This window comes from Ictalurus furcatus, chromosome 17 (assembly GCF_023375685.1).
Source record: "Ictalurus furcatus strain D&B chromosome 17, Billie_1.0, whole genome shotgun sequence".
NCBI classification, from domain to species: Eukaryota; Metazoa; Chordata; class Actinopteri; order Siluriformes; family Ictaluridae; genus Ictalurus; species Ictalurus furcatus.
The window spans coordinates 22,926,714-22,934,914 of NC_071271.1; positions in this window are offsets into that span (position 1 = coordinate 22,926,714).

The window sequence follows — 8,201 nt, forward strand, 5'->3', positions numbered from 1 at the left end:
TAAAGTGGATGAGATAACAAGACACATTTATTGTTTATATTACACTGTTTAAAATAATTGAAATCCAATGTACGTCAGGCAATAGCTATAAAAATTCTCAGCGAAAAGAAAGCACGACTCTCCCAGGACAACGTTCAAAGACAACTTCCTTGTCTTTGTAATCATTGCATATTCCCGTAAGGTTTTATTTTCCCTTATGTTAATGTTTTGTTTTGGTGAAGGCCTTCATCATTCCTGACAGCTGATGAATGGAAAGTAAAAGAGTGTGATCTAAAAGGTATGTCTCAGATTTAAAAATGTTATTAACAATGGACTTACCGTATCGTGCATGCATAACCGGTTTATTTTACCTACACTCTAGGTAGTTATAATAAAGGTTTTTTTTTTTGTTTTTTTTTTGTCTTTTAAGGAAGAGGGTAAAGAGTTAAACATTTGCCATAACTAGTTTCAGTGTGAATACAGAAATGTTACATAAACTTCACATGTGAATAATCACATGTGGGTACTAAACTGTACCTTTTCTTCTCACTGGGGTAGCATCCTTTTTCATCCCTTTAGCATGCATCTTCTACCTGGAAAGGTGCATGCAGTGTACCTTTTAAAGCGTTACTCTAAAGTTAACTAAAGTTACAAGAGTGGTCCTTAAGATCCAATTATTTACCCTAGGGAAGCTACATTCACATTACCATCTAATAGATACACACTAAAACTAAAAGGTACACTGTAAAACTGGATAAGTTCATTTAACTAAAAGAATTTGAGGAAACTAATTACCTCAAAATTTTTAAGTTGATAAATCAATTTCTTTAAGCCAAATACACTTAAATATAACAACAATTGAACTCAAACTTGTTATATTTAAGTGTATTTGGCTTAAAGAAATTGATTTATCAACTTAGACATTTTGAGGTCATTAGTTTCCTCACATTTTTTTGAACTTAACCGGTTTTACAGTGTACTAAAACTGTACCTTTGATGGTGGCACCTCAGTGATAAGGAAATGTGAATGTTTAATTTCTGAGTGTGTTTCCTGTAATGAAAAAAAAAAATACAGTGTCCCATCATTAATGATAAGTCAGATGGCAATCAATTATAGGCTGATTCTCAGTAGAGATTCAAAAGAGTTATTTTCAGGAACAGTAAGGAACTGAGTAAAATTTGTTTTGTTAAAGTTATTTTTTAAGCCATCAGTCATCTATGAAATTCTTAGGGGTTTTCAATAAACATGCCTAACTCAAGCAAACTGATGAGTGAGCTAATGTTTCTCGTGGCATTTAACAGTTCACATATTGTTTGCGTGAATCAAACGAGATTTTTTATTTTTTATTTTTTTTAAATCTACATGCTCGCCAAAAAAGAAAGACAGAAAAAAAAAATCACCAGCTGGCTTCTCAGCTCATTCCAGCCTCTGTTGATGGAGTTTATGAAAGGTCTTTTTGTTCAACAACAAGGAAACATCTAGTATAAAATGTCAATTAAATATGTTTTCTCCCATGAGGGGTTCCCCATACTGTGGTAAGAACAATCTCGCTCTTTAAAATGTGATATGTGTTATGAACTGACAGAAAAATATGTACAGAACCTGATCATCACAATCCAAGGATTGTTTCATATTTGTTCTCTTTTCCTCAATATGTCTGCTTGATAATAATGAAGAATGTTCTCATTTGAATATCCTCGTTTCATATTGTTCACTGCCCTATTGTTTTTGGGCCAGAAAGTCAGAAATGACACCCAGAAACAACATAGGCCCATTATTCCTAGTTGTTGTTTTTTTTTTGCGGACAGAAGTAAACAAAGGACAGACTACAAAAAAAAAGTATATAAAATATACTAATGCATTTTTCTGTGATTACCCATCATCATTATTTGGTGTATATGACAAACATGTTGCTTTTGTTACTATACACAGTTGCTTTGATTGTAGGTTTCCCCCACTTGGTGATATCACCAAGCTTTTTCTATGATAACATTTGCAGGCATGCATATCAGGGCTCATAAAGGAAACAAAAAGTTCATCAGACTCCGAGCAGTATTTTTGAGCTGTATGCAAATATCCAGAACTAGCAGAACAAAGTACCTAACCCCGTTAAAAGATTAAGTAAATAAAGGAGATTAAACATTCAAGACAATTTATGGATCGTTATTTAATTTTTATGCATGCTGTCATTAAAGCAAAAGTAGGGCATACCCAATACTAAGAAATAATGAAATTCATGTGAATATTTATATGGTTTTTCTGTTTGCTCAGGTTACTGCTGGTAATATCATTCGTAATGAAAAAAATATCTATCCATCCATCCATTTTTCTGTACCACTTATCCTACAGAGGGTCGTGGGGAGCCTGAAGTCTATCCCAGGGGATTCGGGGGACAAGGCAGGGGACACCCTGAAGTTGGTGCCAACCCATCGCAGGGCACAATTGCACACACACTCACACAATCATTCACATACTACAGACACTTTGGAGATGCCAACTGGGGTAGGAAACCAGAGTACCCAGAGGAAACCCCTGAAGCACGTGGACAACTTACAAACTCCACACACAAGTCGGAGGTGGGAATCGAACCATCATCCCTGGAAGTGTGAGGCTAATTGTATCACCATGTAAAGTGCATGAAATTAATAAGTAATAATACCATCAAGCACAATTCCAGTAGGTTTTACACTCCTAATATATTTACACAGACGTTTTAAATGTTTTAAATGCTGACCATGAAATTAAGGTAATTTTTCTTGCTCAGTATTGACATGAGCAAGAAACAGGTTAAGTCCCATTTAAGGCCAGTATTAAATATATGAACATGACACTATTATCTAACGAATAGTATCATCTCTTCAAAGTGAAACAAGACACAACCAGAGCTTTCTTCAAGAGGAAATGTATTCATATTTCTCGGCAACACGATCTCTTATCTTTAATGTACTAAAGCCACTTTATAAGCTGATTAAACATTCCTGTGACTTTATTTAGATAAAATGGTCGATGATTCTTATAGTAAGAAGGAAATATCACTAATGAGCATAAAGAGTATTGCATCTTTAATTTAAATCAATAAAACATGGGAAACTTTTCTTTTCTTATAAATTGGCTTTAGTACACGAAATGTGAGAAATTGTGTTGATGAGAAATTATGAATACACTTCCTCTTGATAAAGCATTGGTGCATGAAGGCTCTGGCTCGTGTCTTGTTTCTTTCAGTTGTTTCAAATACAAATATAAGCTATATATACTATATATGCTTTCATATGCATATCTGAATAAATAAATATTAAACTTTAAGGTATCTTGTTAGAAGTGTGACCACCGAGTCACTTAGTAAGTCTAGTGTTTTAGACATAAAGAAACCTCAAACACATTGAGGTAGACTTCATGTAATATCTATTAGTAAACATACTTTGTACCACAGTCCAACTTTTTAGCACTTTAAACAATGGACAGAAAATGTCAAAAGGCAGCTTTACAGAAATCTGAATGTAGATTTAGATACCTAATGAATTAACCAAAGGTGACAATGTGCAAGGAAAAACTCCCTGAGACCACATGAGGAAGAAACCTTGAGACTCAAAAGATACCAGTTGGTTAAGTTTAGGAAGTGGAATTTTCCCCCATTCATCCAGTATGGATTTCTTCAGCTGTGCAACTGTATGGGGCTTTTATTGCCCTGTTTTGCACTTCATAATATGTCACACATTCTCAATCGGAGACAGGTCAGGACTGCAGGCAGGCCATGCTAGCACCCGCACTCTCTGCTTACACAAGCATGTGCTGTTATGTCCAAAAACTATTTGAAATGTGGACTCATTGGACCACAAAACACGATTCCACTGTTCTACTGTCCATCTCAGATGAGACCGAGCCCAGAGAAGTTGGCAGCGCTTCTGGACAGTGTTGCTTCTGTTTTGCATAATAAAGCCTTTACTTGCATCTGTGGATGCAGCGGCGAATGGTGTCGACAGACAAAGGTTTACCAAAGTATTCCCGAACCCATATCCGGATATCTGTTTCAGAATCATGATGGTTTTTAAAACACTGATGTCTGAGGAATCAGAGAACAAAAGTGGTTTTCGGCCTTGCCCTTTATGCACAGAGATTTGACCAGATTCCTTGAATCTTTTAAATATATTGTGCACTGTAGAAGGTGAAATGCCCAAAATCCGACCGATTTGTCTTTGAGCAATGTTGGATTATTCGCTGACACATCTGTTGACAGATCGGCTAGCCTCGACCCATCCTTGCTCTTGAAGGACTAGGCCTTTTTTGGAGGCTATGATTACTATGATTAGATGATTGCCTCACCTGTTTCACATCACCTTCTTATTTCAACTCGTCACATCGCTGTTAGTCCTAAATCACCCCGTCCCAACTTTTTTGGAACGTGTTGCATGCATCAATTTCAAACTAATTGTTTACCTTAAAAACACTATGCAGTTGAGATCTGTGTTTCAAAAGTGTTTATAAAGCAGAGTCATCATGATTTAAGACGCATGTCATAATTGGTTTCTTTTTTCACCGTACCCTCACCTTTATCTCTAGACCATTTCAAAACAAACCTATTTCCTGCTGTCTAAATAATAACACAAACCTTTTTCATTCTTTCAGAGTATCACACAGAGTTCACACCATTTTCCTCTTTACTGGAATACAGGACAACCTGATCAATTAAACTGCTAGGATTCTTATACATATCAAGCACAATCAGATTGTACAGTGCATGAAATTAATAAGTAAAAATACAGCCAAGCACAATTGTAGCCAGTTTTACAATCCTAATACTGTAGCTTTACACAGACATTTTAAACTTTTTACATGCTGATACTGTACATAAGCTGATTAAACATTTCTGTGATTTACTTAGATAAAATGATAGGAAGCAGGAAATCCCAATAATGAGCTGAAAGCGTGTGAAATCTCATTTAAATCAATGGAACACGGTAAACTTGTCTTTTCTTATAAAGTGGCCTTGCTGCGTGAAAGATGAGAGATTGTGTTGACGAGAAATTATGAGTAAACTTCCTCTTGAAGAGGCATTGGTGCATGAAAGCTCTGGTCTTGTTTCTGTTCATTCTTTCAAATACAAATATATACTACCTGTATACAGTAATGTGAAAAAATAAGTACACTGTAAAGAAATTGTTGGCTTTTTTCCATATATTTGGACAAGCAAATATTTGATCATCTTTGAAACAGTGCCTATTAATAAAGTTGATGTACTTGAAGAAAACCACAAGGAAATTTGACTTTTTCAGTCATTTATCCAACAGAAATATCAATAGATTACATGACCCTATTCTATTGATCATGTCCCTGTGAATGTGTTGTTACCAAGGAAACAGTAACGTTTAAAAAAAACTGCATTATTATAAACCCTTATTATATGGTATTACATTATTATTATTATATTATTCATAATATTATTAATAATTAATAATATGATTTAATAATAATAATAATAATAATAATAATAATAATACAAATAATAATAATAATTATTATTATTGTTATAGTATTATTATTATTATTATTATTATTATTATTATTATTATTATAGTATTATTATGTTATAGCCAGAACTACTGTCAGAGCTGCTATTATAGAGAATAAATTAACAAAATACAAAAGCAGGTATAAAAATGGAATTCAATATTTAGATGTAATTTAAATGGGTTTTTTTTTTGGTAAACCACTTTTCTTGTGGGTGAGATACAGTACATGTACATGAGAAAAATATCACTTGTCAAAAGTATCTTAAGTGTGTGTGTGTGTGTGTGTGTGTGTGTGTGTGTGTGTGTGTGTGTGTGTGTGTGTGCAGGGTGTACTGGATGGTTGCTACATGGTTGTTAGGCTGTTGCTAGGGTGTTGTGGGTGGTTGGTGAGCGCACAGTGACTTAGTGGTTAGAACATTTGCCTCACACCTCCAGGGTTAGGGGTTCGATTCCCCAGCATTCCCCTGTGTGTGTGGAGTTTGCATGTTCTCCCCATGTTGTGGGGGTTTCCTCTGGTTTCCTCCCCCAGTCCAAAGACATGCATACATGGTAGGCGGATTGGCGTTTCCAAAGTGTCTGTAGTGTATGAATGTGTGTGTGAATCACTGTGCCCAGAGTTTCTTGGAAGTAGTTTGAAATCTCAAGGAGTTATAACAGTCAGAATTTTTGATGCAAGTCAATGGGAATTTTGGCCATTTTGAGCCTCCGTACTGGGAATTCTGGAATTCCGATTACTTCAAAAATATATAGCACATTAAGTCAGAACAGGCTGAAGGTAGTTGCCGAGTTTGGTGCATGTAACTTGAAAGCTCTGTGAGGAGCCACAATTTAATTGATTGGCTCTCAGAAGAAGTATAACAAGTTTATCATGAAAAACTGGATGTTGGCCTTCTCACGCCAACATAATAATAATAATAAGTTTATCATGAAAAACTGTATGTTGGCCTTCTCACGCCAACATAATAATAATAAGTTTATCATGAAAAACTGTATGTTGGACTTCTCACGCCAACATAATAATAATAAGTTTATCATGCAAAACTGTATGTGGCTTTCACACAGCAACATAATAATAAAAAGTTTATCATGCAAAACTGTATGTGGCTTTCACGCGGCAACATAATAATAAAAAGTTTATAATGGAAAACAGTATGTGGCTTTCACATGCCAACATAATAATAAAAAGTTTATAATGCAAAACAGTATGTGGCTTTCACACGGCAACATAATAAAAACAAGTTTATAAGGCAAAACAGTATGTTGGCCTTCTCAAGCCAAAATAATACTAATAAGTTTATCATGCAAAACCACATGTTGGCCTTCTCATGCCAACATAATAATAATAATAATAATAATAATAATAATAATAATAATAATAATAATAATAATAATAAGCTTATAAAGCAAACCGATTCCTCTTGCGGTGACCAAGAGGAATCTCACCTAGGACGCCAAAATGGCCAGAAACGGCCCTGTGTGTGTGAGTGAGTGTAAGTTAGTGTTTGCACTAAACACTAAAACACTTAAAAGAACGGGTCATACAGTGAAAAATGACATCTTAAGTAGAGGAGGTCTGTAGTAATTATTAGTGATTCAGACATTAACAATAAACCAAATACAGTCCCCTCTGAAAGTATTGGAAGGGCAAGGCCAATTCTGTTTTTCTTGGTATAGATTAAAAGATGAATATGAGACGATAGATCAGCAATTCAGCTTTCATTTTCTGTTATTTACATCACCGTATTAGTAGGCTACAGTGGATATAAAAAGTCTACACACCCCTGTTAAAATGGCAGGTTTTTGTAATGTAAAAAAAACCCCGAAACTAATCTATATCATGTCAGAACCTTTTTCACCTTTATTGTGAAAATGCAACATATAAACATCAGACGTCAAACACCCAGAAATGTTTTGGGGGGAAAAAAGAAAAACAACAAAACTTCCAATACCCAGTTTGCATAAGTGTGCACACCCTTTTATAATTGGGAATGTGGTAGTGTTCAGAATCCACCATTCACATTTAAAGTCATGTTAAATACAAATTAGTATACACCTGCCATCAATTAAAAAGTGACTGATTAACCCCAAATAAAGTACAGCTGTTCCTATAGGAGTTTCCTGACATCTTCTTGGTAACATCCAACTGGAACAGCCATAGGCCGCAGAGAGCTTACAAAGCAGGTACAGGATCTCGTTGTTGAAAAATATCAATCAGGAAATGGTTACAAAAACATTTCCATGATATTGGATGTACCATGTGACTCTGTTAAGACAATAATCAATAAATGGAGAAAATATGGCACGACAGTGACATTAGTAAGAACAGGATGTCCCTCTAAAATTGATGAGAAAATCAGGAGAAACTGATCAGAGAGGCTGCCAAGAAGCCTACAGCTACATTAGAACAATTCCTCTGAACCACCCTCTCATGGACTCTTCACCCTCCTGCCATCTGGCAGAAGGTACAGGAGCATTCATGCCACCACCAGAAGAATCCACAACAGTTTCTTCCCAAAGGCAGTATTCACCTGAGCTAGCCAAATCCCTAACCCAGTATTACAAAGCTGCATCAGTCACTTTATTTTATGGAAAAATATGACAGATAAAAAAGACTTTGACTGAATTTTTCATTTTTTGCTGCAATTTGCTGACTATTGATTTACTGTAATGCAGCTTTTACTTCTGCTGTATAATTATGCTTTGTGTGCATGTGT